Genomic DNA, 7,052 nt, shown 5'->3' with positions numbered 1-7,052 from the left:
GATAAGCAAACGCTAGGAGCAGTTTATTCCACCAATATAGGTATATATCTTTATTTCAGTATGTGGGCTCATGCTAGGGCACTGAAGTTAACAGTATACATTTAAAAGATCCAGGGGGTCCATTTCGATAAAAATAAAAAAAAATAAAAATATCTACTGTATCTTTTTGTTGGGCGATCATTTCCACAATGCTCATCATATCTATCAGAAATGTTGTTGCCTCTTACACAGCTTTAAACCTGGCCCCTCAGGCCTAACCACCAACATTCTCCAGGACCAGCCCACCGGCCGTCCGACCGAATCCAACAGCCTCATATATTCAGCAAAGAGACATCCCAACCCAGCAAAGAAACAGCCCAATCCAGCAAAGAGATACCCCCATATAACAAAGAGACATTCCCATCCAGCAAAGAAACATCCACATATATTCAACAAATATACATCCCCATATGTTTAACAAAGAGACATTCCAATCTCATTAATGAGATGGCCTAATCCAACATAGACATCCCCATATATTCAGCAAAGAGAAACCACAATCCAGCAAAGAGACATCCCCATATAGCAAAGAGACAGCCCAATCCAGCAAATAGACATTCCCATCCAGCAAAGAAACATCCACATAGATTCAACAAAGAAACATTCCAATCCAGCAAAGAGACATCTCCATGTAGCAAATATACATCCCCAAATATTTAACAAAGAGACATTCCAATCCAGTAAAGAGACGGCCCAATCCAGCATAACCATCCTCATATATTTAGCAGACACCCCAAACCAATCCAGCAAAGATACATCTCCATGCAGCAAATATACATCCCCAAATATTTAACAAAGAGACATTCCAATCCAGTAAAGAGACGGCCCAATCCAGCATAACCATCCCCATATATTCAGCAGACACCCCATCCAGCAAAGAGACATACCCATATAGCAAAGAGACAGCCAAATCCAGCAAAGAGACATCCCCATCCAGCAAACAGACAGCCCAATCCAACAAAGAGGCAGTCACAGCAGAGGCCTACATCCAGCCACATTGTCAATCATAGGCATATTTAGGCTGTTAATTCCATGATTGTGAGGGCTGTGAGTGAATGGTAGCATCTAGGAACTAATGCTCTAGTTGTTCAGATAAAGGATCTAAGTAATCATTTCTTGGCTGCTGGGATTGGTCCTGGGAGTGAAGTTTCCTTGACATTTGAGGTTATCAATAAAAAATGTGCTCATCAATACATTTTTCAACCTTTGTCAATAAAAAACAAGGAATGGGAAATGGCAACCCTGTGTGAGAGGAGCAGGTTTTTAGGGGTTCAGCAATGTGTCATAATAAGCATATAGCATCTTTTTTTACAGGCTGCCAGCTGTAGTGAGAGGGTCACTTTAAATGTTGAGGAAAAGAAAAGAGGAAGTTGTGATGGATGAATAAATCTTGCTATATTATTCCAACCCTCATTTTATACATTATCCTTCGGTTCCCCATAATTTCTTATATTCAATAAGAAAAGCGAGCAGACCACGTTATCTTATACCTCTTACTCCATAAAAGGTAAGCTATTTATAATCATTTCTATTGACGTTCGCGGTGGTTTTCTTTCCAAAAAGTAAGTTAGTCAATTTAATGATTTGTTTTAACATAAGCATGCAGATTACCCCATTGTGTATAGAATAATACAATTCATGGACTGCTTTGTTCTGGATACCTGAATTATCTGATTACCTGCAGATCAAAAACGTCTACATTTAAATATTTAGGTGAAACAGAAATGTGGGATTTGCAGGTTACATTAATACAAATAGCAATAAATACATTTCTGGTATGTGCACTGGTTGCAGATTTAATGAGAATCCTTGTATGCGCATAATGGTAGTAGTTATATAGTACGGCTTATGAAAAAAAAAATCTATTGGAAAGGTTTATCTATATGAATTTGCTAAAAAAACAATGGTTTACTAAAACCTAGGAAAATGAAAGCAGGGCAATACACCAAGTACTTAATGATATATTACTAAATACTGCAAAATTACCTTGACCCTCTATAGGAGTATACGGTAGATGAAGATGAAGCAAGACATCTACCCCTCATAGTGTAGGTTTTTATTTATTTATTTATTACAGGTACTTATATAGCACCATCAATTTACACAATGCTTTACATATATATTGTACATTCACATCAGTCCCTACCCGCAAGGAGCTTACAATCTAAGGTCCCTAACTCATATTAATACATACACATAGCAGCGCCAGGTTAAACAGGAGCCAATTAATCTACCAACATGTCTTTGGAGTGTGGGAGGAAACCGGAGTACCCGGAGGAAACCCACATAGGCACAGGGAGAACATGCAAACTCTAGGCAGGTAGTGTTGTGGCAGGGACGTGCGGTGAGGTCAGTGGCTGGTGAGGCACTGGCTAGTATCAGAGCCAGATACACGAAGGTTACATACGCCGCGATCATTAGAGTGAGAGCAATAATTCTAGCACTAGACCTCCTCTGTAAACAAATACAAAGCGTCGCCTATGGAGATTTTTAACCAGTCGCCGACCGCCGCACGACGATGTACGTCGACAGAGTGGCACGGGCAGGCAAAAGGACTTACAGGTACGGTACGGTGCCTGCGGCGGTCGGCAAATCTCCCCCGGCGATCGGTGGTGAGGGGGGGGCCATCCATTCGTGGCCCCCCCCTCGCGATCGCTCCCAGCCAATGGGATCATTTCCCTGACTCTGTATTGTACACAGAGGCAGAGGAAATGATGTCATCTCTCCTCGGCTCGGTATTTTCCGTTCCGGGCCGAGGAGAGAAGACTGTAATGTGAGTGCACCAACACACACACACACAGTAGAACATGCCAGGCACACAAAACACCCCGATCCCCCCCCGATTGCCCCCCGATCCCCCCCCAATCACACACCCCCCCCCCCGTCACAAACTGACACCAAGCAGGTTTTTTTTTTTTTTTTTCTGATTACTGTATTGGTGTCAGTTTGTGACAGTTACAGTGTTCGGGCAGTGAGTGTTAGGCCCCTTTAGGTCTAGGGTACCCCCCTAACCCCCCCTAATAAAGTTTTAACCCCTTGATCACCCCCCGTCACCAGTGTCGCTAAGCGATCATTTTTCTGATCGCTGTATTAGTGTCGCTGGTGACGCTAGTTAGGGACGTAAATATTTAGGTTCGCCGTCAGCGTTTTATAGCGACAGGGACCCCCATATACTATCTAATAAATGTTTTAACCCCTTGATTGCCCCCTAGTTAACCCTTTCACCACTGATCACCGTATAAGTGTTACGGGTGACGCTGGTTAGTTCGTTTATTTTTTATAGTGTCAGGGCACCCGCCGTTTATTACCGAATAAAGGTTTAGCCCCCTGATCGCCCGGCGATGATATGCGTTGCCCCAGGCAGCGTCAGATTAGCGCCAGTACCGCTAACACCCACGCACGCAGCATACGCCTCCCTTAGTGGTATAGTATCTGATCGGATCAATATCTGATGCGTTCAGATCTATACTAGCGTCCCCAGCAGTTTAGGGTTCCCAAAAACGCAGTGTTAGCGGGATCAGCCCAGATACTTGCTAGCACCAGCGTTTTGCCCCTCCGCCCGGCCCAGCCCAGCCCACCCAAGTGCAGTATCGATCGATCACTGTCACTTACAAAACACTAAACGCATAACTGCAGCGTTCGTAGAGTCAGGCCTGATCCCTGCGATCGCTAACAGTTTTTTTGGTAGCGTTTTGGTGAACTGGCAAGCACCAGCCCCAGGCAGCGTCAGGTTAGTGCCAGTAGCGCTAACACCCACGCATCGTACACCTCCCTTAGTGGTATAGTATCTGAACTGATCAATATCTGATCTGATCCGATCAGATCTATACTGGCGTCCCCAGCAGTTTAGGGTTCCCAAAAACGCAGTGTTAGTGGGATCAGCCCAGATACCTGCTAGCACCTGCGTTTTGCCCCTCCGCCCGGCCCAGCCCAGCCCACCCAAGTGCAGTATCGATCGATCACTGTCACTTACAAAACACTAAACGCATAACTGCAGCGTTCGCAGAGTCAGGCCTGATCCCTGCGATCGTTAACAGTTTTTTTGGTAGCGTTTTGGTGAACTGGCAAGCGCCAGCGGCCTAGTACACCCCGGTCGTAGTCAAACCAGCACTGCAGTAACACTTGGTGACGTGGCGAGTCCCATAAGTGCAGTTCAAGCTGGTGAGGTGGCAAGCACAAATAGTGTCCCGCTGCCACCAAAAAGACAAACACAGGCCCGTCGTGCCCATAATGCCCTTCCTGCTGCATTCGCCAATCCTAATTGGGAACCCACCACTTCTGCAGCGCCCGTACTTCCCCCATTCACATCCCCAACCAAATGCAGTCGGCTGCATGAGAGGCATTTTTATGTCCTCCCCAGTACCCCTACCCAACGTGTCTGCAGCAAACGCGGATATAGGCGTGACACCCGCTATTATTGTCCCTCCTGTCAATCCTGGTCTTTGCATTGGTGAATGTTTTGAACGCTACCATTCACTAGTTGAGTATTAGCGTAGGGTACAGCACTGCACAGACTAGGACACACTTTCACAGGGTCTCCCAAGATGCCATCGCATTTTGAGAGACCCGAACCTGGAACCGGTTACAGTTATAAAAGTTACAGTTACAAAAAAAGTGTAAAAAAAAAAAAAAAAACACAAACAAAAATATAAAAAAAAAATAATAGTTGTCGTTTTATTGTTCTCTCTCTATTCTCTCTATTGTTCTGCTCTTTTTTACTGTATTCTATTCTGCAATGTTTTATTGTTATTATGTTTTATCATGTTTGCTTTTCAGGTATGCAATTTTTTATACTTTACCGTTTACTGTGCTTTATTGTTAACCATTTTTTTGTCTTCAGGTACACCATTCACGACTTTGAGTGGTTATACCAGAATGATGCTTGCAGGTTTAGGTATCATCTTGGTATCATTCTTTTCAGCCAGCGGTCGGCTTTCATGTAAAAGCAATTCTAGCAGCTAATTAGCCTCTAGACTGCTTTTACAAGCAGTGGGAGAGAATGCCCCCCCCCACCGTCTTCCGTGTTTTTCTCTGGCTCTCCTGTCTCAACAGGGAACCTGAGAATGCAGCCGGTGATTCAGCCAGCTGACCATAGAGCTGATCAGAGACCAGAGTGGCTCCAAACATCTCTATGGCCTAAGAAACCGGAAGCTACGAGCATTTTATGACTTAGATTTCGCCGGATGTAAATAGCGCCATTGGGAAATTGGGGAAGCATTTTATCACACCGATCTTGGTGTGGTCAGATGCTTTGAGGGCAGAGGAGAAATCTAGGGTCTAATAGACCCCAATTTTTTCAAAAAAGAGTACCTGTCACTAACTATTGCTATCATAGGGGATATTTACATTCCCTGAGATAACAATAAAAATTATTAAAAAAAAAAAAAATGAAAGGAACAGTTTTAAAATAAGATAAAAAAGCAAAAAAATAATAAAGAAAAAAAAAAAAAAAAAAAAAAAAAAAAAAGCACCCCTGTCCCCCCTGCTCTCGCGCTAAGGCGAACGCAAGCGTCGGTCTGGCGTCAAATGTAAACAGCAATTGCACCATGCATGTGAGGTATTACCGCGACGGTCAGATCGAGGGCAGTAATTTTAGCAGTAGACCTCCTCTGTAAATCTAAAGTGGTAACCTGTAAAGGCTTTTAAAGGCTTTTAAAAATGTATTTATTTTGTTGCCACTGCACATTTGTGCGCAATTGTAAAGCATGTCATGTTTGGTATCCATGTACTCGGCCTAAGATCATCTTTTTTATTTCATCAAACATTTGGGCAATATAGTGTGTTTTAGTGCATTAAAATGTAAAAAGGTGTGTTTTTTCCCCAAAAAATGCGTTTGAAAAATCGCTGCGCAAATACTGTGTGAAAAAAAAAATGAAACACCCACCATTTTAATCTGGCATTTGCTTTAAAATATATAATGTGTGGGGGTTCAAAGTAATTTTCTTGCAAAAAAAAATAATTTTTTCATGTAATCAAAAAGTGTCAGAAAGGGCTTTGTCTTCAAGTGGTTAGAAGAGTGGGTGATGTGTGACATAAGCTTCTAAATGTTGTGCATAAAATGCCAGGACAGTTCAAAACCCCCCCAAATGACCCCATTTTGGAAAGTAGACACCCCAAGCTATTTGCTGAGAGGCAAGTCGAGTCCATGGAATATTTTATATTGTGACACAAGTTGCGGGAAAGAGACAAATTTTTTTTTTTTTTTTGCACAAAGTTGTCACTAAATGATATATTGCTCAAACATGCCATGGGAATATGTGAAATTACACCCCAAAATACATTCTGTTGCTTCTCCTGAGTATGGGGATACCACATGTGTGAGACTTTTTGGGAGCCTAGCCGCGTATGGGACCCCGAAAACCAAGCACCGCCTTCAGGCTTTCTAAGGGCGTAAATTTTTGATTTCACTCTTCACTGCCTATCACAGTCTCGGAGGCCATGGAATGCCCAGGTGGCACAAAACCCCCCCAAATGACCCCATTTTGGAAAGTAGACACCCAAAGCTATTTGCTGAGCGGTATAGTGAGTATTTTGCAGACCTCACTTTTTGTCACAAAGTTGTGAAAATTAAAAAAAGAAAAAAAAAATTTTTTTTTTTGTCTTTCTTCATTTTCAAAAACAAATGAGAGCTGCAAAATACTCACCATGCCTCTCAGCAAATAGCTTGGGGTGTCTACTTTCCAAAATGGGGTCATTTGGGGGGGGTTTGTGCCACCTGGGCATTCCATGACCTCCGAAACTGTGATAGGCAGTGAAGAGTGAAATCAAAAATGTACACCCTTAGAAATCCTGAAGGCGGTGATTGGTTTTCGGGGTCCCGTACGCGGCTAGGCTCCTAAAAAGTCCCACACATGTGGTATCCCCATACTCAGGAGAAGCAGCTAAATGTATTTTGGGGTGCAATTCCACATATGCCCATGACCTGTGTGAGCAATATATCATTTAGTGACAACTTTGTGCAAAAAAAAAAATAAATAAATAAATAAATTGTCACTTTCCCACAACTTGTGTCA

The 7,052-nt window shown here is 43.0% G+C and overlaps 1 long non-coding RNA gene across 1 annotated transcript in view; it reads left to right on the top strand.

Annotated features, from left to right (window-relative positions):
* Positions 1 to 1,411: 1,411 nt before the first annotated feature.
* LOC141117752 (uncharacterized) overlaps positions 1,412 to 7,052 on the top strand; it is a 29,865-nt gene continuing 24,224 nt past the window's right edge. Inside the window, exon 1 of the long non-coding RNA XR_012237207.1 lies at positions 1,412 to 1,546. This is a non-coding gene — a long non-coding RNA (uncharacterized lncRNA). The remainder of the gene's footprint in view (positions 1,547 to 7,052) is intronic.

The sequence above is a fragment of the Aquarana catesbeiana genome, linkage group LG13, assembly GCF_042186555.1.
Source record: "Aquarana catesbeiana isolate 2022-GZ linkage group LG13, ASM4218655v1, whole genome shotgun sequence".
Lineage (NCBI taxonomy): Eukaryota > Metazoa > Chordata > Amphibia > Anura > Ranidae > Aquarana > Aquarana catesbeiana.
Note: the sequence above shows the minus strand (reverse complement) of the source record. Positions and strands in the feature narration are given on the sequence as shown.